The sequence below is a fragment of the Tupaia chinensis genome, unplaced genomic scaffold (genome assembly GCF_000334495.1).
Source record: "Tupaia chinensis unplaced genomic scaffold, TupChi_1.0 Scaffold000578_2, whole genome shotgun sequence".
Lineage (NCBI taxonomy): Eukaryota > Metazoa > Chordata > Mammalia > Scandentia > Tupaiidae > Tupaia > Tupaia belangeri.
In genome coordinates, this window is record NW_006160094.1 from 241834 (window position 1) to 250234 (window position 8401).

The following is an 8401-nucleotide window of genomic DNA, read 5'->3' on the forward strand; positions in this document are numbered from 1 at the left end:
CAAGAGAGAAATGTCAAGTTATCTACAAAGGATATCCCATTGGGCTGACAGTGGATCTCTCATCAGAAACAATGCAAGTAAGGAAAGAATGGGAAAATATATTCAAAGTGTTAAGGGAAAAGCAATTGCAACCACAGATACTATACCCGGCAAGATTATCCTTCATATGGGAAGAAAAGACAAGAACATTCTCAGATAAACAGAACCTGAAAGAATTTACAAACATCAGACCAGATCTCCAATAAGTTCTGCAGGGACTGCTATTATCAGGAAAATTAAATACAGTCACACAGAAATAAGACTTCAAAAACTAAGAAAATGGGCAACTTAATCGTGGGGAGAAGTCTGGAGTTGAATATTAGATCCCAGAATTTAATTGGGAAAATTTAATCACAACAGAAGATAAAGTACACGAGACTGAACTGGTGAAATAGAATTTTCTGACTTTTGACTAGAACATTGTTGATTTTCTTCTAGGCTTTGTTTTCCAGTTTTAAGAATTTTTGTCTTATCTTAGCTACCGATAGGTTCATGTATCTACTATTTGAACAGATTCAGAACCTGCTTCCTGGCTTTAAGTTTTAAACATATTTCCTTAGCATTTCTTTGATTTATTAAAGTTAAATCTGCTTTTCTTGAAATTAAAAAAATATAGTAACAAATACATAATTAATGACCAGAGTAAACTATCTAGCATCAGCTAGGTGCTATCTTATAGTATATTCATTCTACTCAGAGTTTCATGCCTTAAGTCAGACATATATTCATAGATATGTATATATCAGCAGAGCTTGCTATTGAAAGTAGTTAGATTATATAAGAAATTTTGTGAATCAATAAATGTGGGGGGAAAAGTAATGGGAAACAACTTGGGACACGTAAGATAGTGTGGGAGGAAGGAGGGAAATGGCAGAGGCTGAGAAATAGGAAAATACACACACACACACACAACACACACACACATACACATATACACACACGTAAATATATGAGAAACTAGAAATGGAAAATTACTGACGATAAGCTACTATGCAGCACAATCTGGATGGTAAATCACATTTTTTATGCTGTGGCAATGCTCAGTGAATGAATGTAAATTAATTCATTAAAAAAAGAAATAAAAACAAATAAAAATAAAAATAAAAATAAATTTTAAAAATTACAACTATGGATGACTTTCCAGTATTGATTTCTAATTTAATTTTGTTGTAGTCAGAGGATGTACTCTGCATGATTTTTATCATTTTAATTTTAGTGAGACTTGTTTTATATAAATAATGGCTAAAGGTTTCCAAATTTGGTGAAATTATAAACCCACAGATCCAAAAAGCTCAACAGATCCCAAGTAAGATAAACACATACATACCAAGGCACATCACTGAGGAACTAAACACAATACAGTGGTCTAGCTTGGTGAATGTTTCATGTGCACTTGAAAAGGATGCATATTGTGCTATTGTTGAGTGTAATGTTCTATAAATGTCAAAAAAGTTAGTTTACAATGTCCTTAAACACTTCTATATCTTCCCTGATGTTCTTTCCATTTATTCCATCCGTTATTGAAAAGGGTATTCAAATCTTCAATTACCCATTTTTTCTTTCAGTTCTGTCAGTTTCTGCTTTGTAGATTTTGACAAGGTAGCGTTAGTTGCTTTTGACTTTATTCCTAATTAACTGACCCATTTAGCATTTAAAATAAACCTCTACCAACCTAGAAATACTACTTGTTCTAAAACCCAATTTGATATTAAGATAGCCACTTTGGTTTTATTATACTTAGTGCTATAAGATACAAGCTTTCCATCCTTTTATTTCCATCCAATCTTGACAATTCCTTGAGAACAGTTTCATAATTTTTTAATCCAATCTGACAATCTTTGCCTTTTAATTGGAATAGATTGCTTACACTTAATGTAATTATTGGTATGGTTGGATAACAGTTCTACTATGTTGCTGGTAGTCTTTTTATTCACCCCCTTTGTTCTTTGTTCTCTTTATCTCTGTCTTTCTGCCTTGTTTGGGATGATTTTTTTAAGATTTGAATCTTCTTTTTATCTTTCTTAGCTTCAGATTTTTTTATTCATCCCTTTTGTTCTCTGTTCTCCTTATGTTTTTCTGCCTTCCTTTGAATGATTTTTAAAGATTTGAATCTTCTACTACTCTTAGCTTCATTCCTTCATACATAATGGCTTTTTCTTCTCTGACTGCTTTTAGGATTTCTCTTTAACAATGGTTATTACCAATTTTCTTAATGATATGCCTTGCGTACCTGTGTTTATTTTACCCAGGATCTATTAAGCTACTTGGATCTGTGTATATATTTACCAGATTTAGAAGAACTTTCACCTTTTTTCTCCCTTTCTCATTTCCTCTCCAGCCCACCACTAACCCCCCCAAAAAAATCCACAAAAAACGCCCCCCAAAAAAAAACACACAAAAAAAATTCTGAGACTCCAATTACACTTATGTTACACACCTGTTATTATTCTAAAAGAGACTGAGTCTCTGTTTATCATTTTTAATCTTTTTTGTCTATATTCATCATTTTGGTTAAATTCTCACCATGTTTTCAAGTTCATTGACCTTTTCTCTTGAATGATCTAATCTACACTTAATCTAATAAAATATCCACTTTAGTTATTGTGTTTTTTTTACTCCTAGTGAGCCGATTTTTATATGTTCTATTTCATCACTCATTATGATTATCTATATGGATTGTATTTACAATAGCTATCTTAATGTACCTGTTGCTAATTCCATCATTTTTGTCATTTCAAGATCCATTACTATCAACTGAAATTTTTCTTTTTTTTCCTAATCTAATAATGTTTGATTAGATGCAGTTTACTGTCAATTTTGTATTGCTCAGTGCTGAATTTTATTATTTGTTTAAAGAGTACTGGGCCTGTTCTGGCAGGCAGCTAAATTATCATAGTTAAGAGGGTCAGACCATAGTACAGTAGTAGCACAACACTCTATGATGTTGGAACCACATGAAAAGGTCCCAGATTCATGTCCTAGGGCCTCCCTAGAAATCGAACATGAGTACATACCTGTGATCTGGGCTGGCTGGGTCTTAAGATGGATCACTCGTGAGAACTCTATTGGGTGTGCCTGTCTGTCTCTCATGGAAGAAATAAGTGGGTTTTTGTTGTTGTTGTTGTTGTTTAGTATATTTGTAGATTAAGTTGATTCTTTCAAAGCTTGGTTTTAAGTTCATTTAGGACTTAGGCAAAGAAATTTTTACCTCGGGGCTAATTTTGCTCTAAACTTATACCAAGCTAGAAACATTTCTTTTCTCATGAGTTGTCCTTACCAGCTTCTTCGAGTTTTACCCTGTACATGCACAGTCAAGTTCCCAAAAGCACCCTCTCCAAACTTCAGGAATTTTTTTCTCTGGCCATCTGCTTCCTCTCCAGAACTCTATTCTTCAAATTTTAGCCACTTCAACTTCCCTGAACTTTGACCTCTGTCTACTCAACTCAAAGAAACTGCCAGACTCTTTTTTTTATGTTTCCCAATCTTCCACTACAGTCTAAAAGTCCCCCCAAGAAGAAAGCTTGGGTCATTTAGGGCTCTCTTTGTTTCCCTTTTCTTGGGAACCAGTCTTGCTCTGTCATCCAATGACTGAAAATAATTATTTTCTATATTTGTCCAGTTTCATGGTTGCTTAAAGTCTGAGGGTAATTCCAGACCCCCTTACTACCTCATGACCAGTTCTATAAATCCCCTGACCAGGATTATTTTGATGTTTACAGCTTACCCTTAATATTTATACTAATGAAAAGTGATATGGGCTATCCTAAGTTGCAATTTATACAAATATTATTTAATTTAATCTTAAAAGGTATATTTTAAGTTATTTTTTAATATTAATGTGGTTCATTTTCATGAAATTTGTAATACTTAAAAAAGTCATGCTTTAAATGCATTAGGCTTTCCCATCCTGTTTCCTTGCTTCTTTTTTCCTTGTTCCATACTATGAGTCAAGTATATGACTTCAGATTTAGGTTAATGAGCTTTAAACTAAAGTCAAGTACATGACTTTAGATTTAGGTTAATGAGCTTCAAAAGCCAAAAGAAAGACTGGGCCAGCCAAGCAGCACAGTGGTTAAAGGAAATGGATCAACTACATTTCAAATCCCAGCCTTGATGGCTTGAAAAACATGTCAGGTACATGTGCATGTCCAAAATCCTGACAAGATGGAGAAATGAAGGGAAAAGGATTATGGCATGACCACATGCCATTGAGGGGTCTCTCTCTCTCTCTCTCATAAACACACGCACCATCTAGCAATTTTTATAAAGAAAGAAAGGAAGATAGATCTCCATCTAAAACTCTGCTGAGTGTACCTCAGTGGCAGAGGAGGCAAGGTAAGGTAAAAGGTATTTTTTATATTTAATTTTTTAGTAGTTGAATACATATGCAAATTTCACATTCTAAACAAACTTACACTACCTAGATAATACTATCAATAAATATTGAAAAGTAGAATTTTATAAGTCTAACCCATAATTACTCATATAAAGGTATTTATTCATTAATCTTCTTATAAATATATCCTGGGCCCAACAGGTGGCATAGAGGTTAAAGTGCTTGATCCCACTTGATGTCTGACTACGTGGTTCAGGTCCCAGACCCAGGAGCCTAAAAATCATGCCAGGTATGTGTGCTTACATGCCCAAAGTCCCAAGAGGAAAGTGGAGAAGGAAATTGTGGCATGATCATCTCCTTTGGGGGGTGATTTCTCACTACCCCTGTTCCTATCTGTCTGTTTCTCTCTGGCAAGTGTATGAAGATATAGCAAAAACTAATTATTTATGTAGGTAAAAGCTGCCCTAATCTGAAGTCCCTACCAAATCATTAAATGGTTTACACATTTGTAGTGAGGAAAAAATTAGTAGATGAATTTTGGGGAGGTTGAAGAGAGATATGTGGGTGAGACGAAGTAAATATTTCCTCCAAAGCTAGGTCGTCATGAACCAAGCCTGAATATATGGTTACCTGAAAGCCTTAATGATTTTAATAATCATAAACACAGCTAGAAAGTTATGGAAGTTTACTAGTAAAATTGAAAAATGTCAAATATATAAAAATGAAAGCATGTGCCATCTGTAAACTTATCACTCAGAGAGCAACAACTTTCAACGTGGTCTCCTTCCAGAGTTTGTTAAGCATACATACACATACATAAACATATACATATGTACATACACACACACATATAAAGGTAGTTCTTAATTTAAATTGGTGTAATAGTACAGGTACCATTTTCAAATTTTCTCTTAACTGTGTTATAAGCATAACTTAGAGGCATTGAACAGCTTTTAAAAACTTGACTGTACCAAGGACTAGGATAGAAGAGATGAGTGGGAACCTAAGGCATCAACTCAGCTCTCCGTAGTCCCAGACCTGTCCTCAACAAACATACAACCTTGGTGTACTGAAATTCCTTCTTACTCACAGTGGGCTCTGTAGATCAGCAAAGCACAATTATCTAAGAATTGCTAGAAATGCAGAATCTTGGGCCCTACCACAGATCCACTGAATCAAAACCTGTATTTTAACAAGATATCCAGGTAATTAGTATACATATTAAAGTGTGGAAAGTGGTACTTTAGTTATTTAATTATTTCTGCTATCACTGAATTTGTATATTCTTTAATTATTTTGCTATAATAACAGTTAACTAACACTGTACAGAACTCCCCTGCATACAGTATCTTTGCATTCTTTGGTAATTATTTTATTAAGAGAAAGACAGTAAAGTGAGAATCGTAGGTCACCATTCTCTCTTTTAAATTTGTAACTTCTAACCTCCTGTGTTCTGAGAAACAAGACTTCTTAGAATTACAAATTAGAGAATTCAAAAATCACTATAACAAGTGGTTACATCCTTGGGTTTGAAATTTAGATCTTACCCAGCTACCTGTGCGACTTGGCACTAGTGACTTAATTTGTCCAAGACTTAATTTCCTCATCTTTTTTTTTTTTTTTTAAGAGAGATTTTTGCTATCGGGCACATGCACTCACTGGATAGACAAACAGAGACAGAGAAACAGAAAGCAAGAAATCCTCCTCCGGGGGGGATGGCAATGCCACAATCCCTTCTCTTTCATTCTCCTCTTGGGATCTTGGGCACGCATGCATACACACCTGGCGTGAATTTTTTTTATTTTTGAGAGGTTTTTGCTATAGGGCGCGTGTGTTCGCCAGACAGAGAGTCAGAGAGACAGAAAGCAAGAAATCACCCCCCAGAGGGGATGGCCATGCTGCAATCCCTTCTCCTCCATTCTCCTCTCGGGATCTTGGACGCGCATACACACACGTGCCCGGCATGAGTTTAAGCCACTGGGTCTGGGACACGAATCGCGGTCGACTACATGGGAGTCCAGCGACATAGCCATTACGCTAACTGCTGGTCCCAACACCTGGCGTGAATTTTAAGCCACTGGGTCTGGGACTCGAACCACGGTCGACTACATGGGAGTTCAGTGATGTAACCATTATGCCATCTGCTTGTCCCAATTTCCTCATCTTTTAATTAGGGATTACAATAGTATATGCCTCACAGAATTGTTATTAGTATTAAATTAGCTACAATACACAAAGCATTTAGATCATACTAAGTTCTCCTTAGGGAGTTATTTATTAACATTAAGCGGAAATACAAATAAAGAAAGAGGCTCTAAGTAAACTAAACATGCCAGGTTTTGTTTTAATTTGCCAGAAAGTACATGTGCTCACTGGAGAGAGACAGAGACAGAGAGAAAGTGAGAAAGCATCCTCCATAAGGTATGGTCATGCTGCAGTCCTTCTCCTCCATTTTCCTTTCAGGATTTTGGGTACACATGCACATGCACCCAGTATGTTTTTCAAGTCACTTGGTCCAGGACTCTAACCACAGTCAGCCATGTGGGGTCCAGCCACCTTAAGCACCACACTACCAGCTGGCCCAAAAACATCATCTGAAGGTCTGAACTTTCTAACATCATCTGTGTGTGGCTTAAAAGCCTCTTTCATTTCATCTAGGGTTGTGGGATCTGTTCTAAGTATCTGTATGATATAAGTGTACTACATTTGAGAATTTCTTTTTCCACTTTTCATCGATTAATTCATTACTGTCTTTTAACAATTGTGTTAGTCTTCTGCTAAAGCCAAATGCAAAAATTAATCTCAACTACATAGGAACAAGAGATCAAGAACCATGGCACATGTGTAATGCATAAATATCCTTTACAATCAAGGAGCTACTAGTATGCATCTTTTCCCAGAGAGAATCCCTGACTGAAGTCAAGACAGAAATATCAATTTGGACATAATCCAAATTGTCTACGTCGGGTCAGAGAAGCAGCATTAATGTGTCAAGATAATAACCAGGAAGCAGGAGAGGTCAAATCTAAAGGACAAGATAGGTATAAGGGGAAAGAAGGTAGGGTAGCCAGAAACCTGGAAAAGAGAAAATGAAGAGATTGAAGGCAAAGCCATACTGAGGAGTTCAAGTCTTTTGCAGAGTGTCAGAACAGCATATTAATCAGAATGCTGATTTTATGAGGTGCCCTAGAGCCAGGCTGAGGTGGGAAGGCCCAGGTACTAAAGGAAGTTGCACTGGGCCAGAACTGTTTAAGTGTCACTTTCAGAACTGCCCAAATATGATATGCTATTAGACACTGAAAATCATTCCTTCCTATTTCATTAATCCCATGTATCATGGTTCAGTTCATTAATCCACGGTATCATTGGTAAGCAGTTATAAGAAACTTGAATCTGCACGGCAAGCCATGGCTTTATTTGGGTCTAACTAAAAATTCTGAGACTCAGTGAACTCTTATTCAATAATTAAAAACTATTTGGAAATTTCAGTATGTATGTATTATCTACTTCAGGCAAAAAATAAGAATCAGTAAAAATAAGCTTAAAAAATATAAAAACAAAAGAAAGAAAAAGCATCAAAGTAAATTTCTTAGAGAAGGATTCAGCCAATTGACTGAAAACCAACCTTGACAGCAGCTCTTCTTTCTCCCAGGAAACTCACCTCGAAGTGCTTATTGGAAAAGGCTTCCCGATACAATACAAAAGGGATAATCTGAGGAGGACTCTGAGAAGAACAGCTTCTGAAAAAAAGAAAATTCCAAACATTAGACAACCATGTTCTTTCTGCCCCACAGTCTCAGGGTTAACCTGAGGGTATGGGATAAGGTAAGTGCAGTTGGAAAGGTCTTAGAAATCAACTCTTGGGGCCAGCAGGTGGCGTTGGTAGTTAAGGGCGCTGAACTCCCACATGGCTGACCTTGAGTACTGGTCTGAGTACTGGACCTGGTGGCTCTCTCTCTCACTTTCCTCTCTCTCTCTCTCTCTCTCTCTCTCTCTCTCTCTCTCTCTCTGTTGTTCACTCTGTCA

General features: G+C 36.3%; 1 protein-coding gene across 6 annotated transcripts in view; it reads right to left on the reverse strand.

Annotated features, from left to right (window-relative positions):
* Positions 1–8401, reverse strand: part of ZNF438 (zinc finger protein 438) — a 216790-nt gene that overhangs the window by 158064 nt on the left and 50325 nt on the right. For 5 of the 6 annotated variants that reach the window (XR_003551017.1, XM_006158270.3, XM_027775614.1 and 2 more), the window contains one exon: positions 8037–8115. The gene's annotated coding sequence lies outside the window, so the exon portion shown is untranslated. Of the gene's footprint in view, positions 1–8000; positions 8116–8401 lie in introns of all 6 variants that reach the window. The other variant, XM_027775612.1, reaches the window with a different exon arrangement.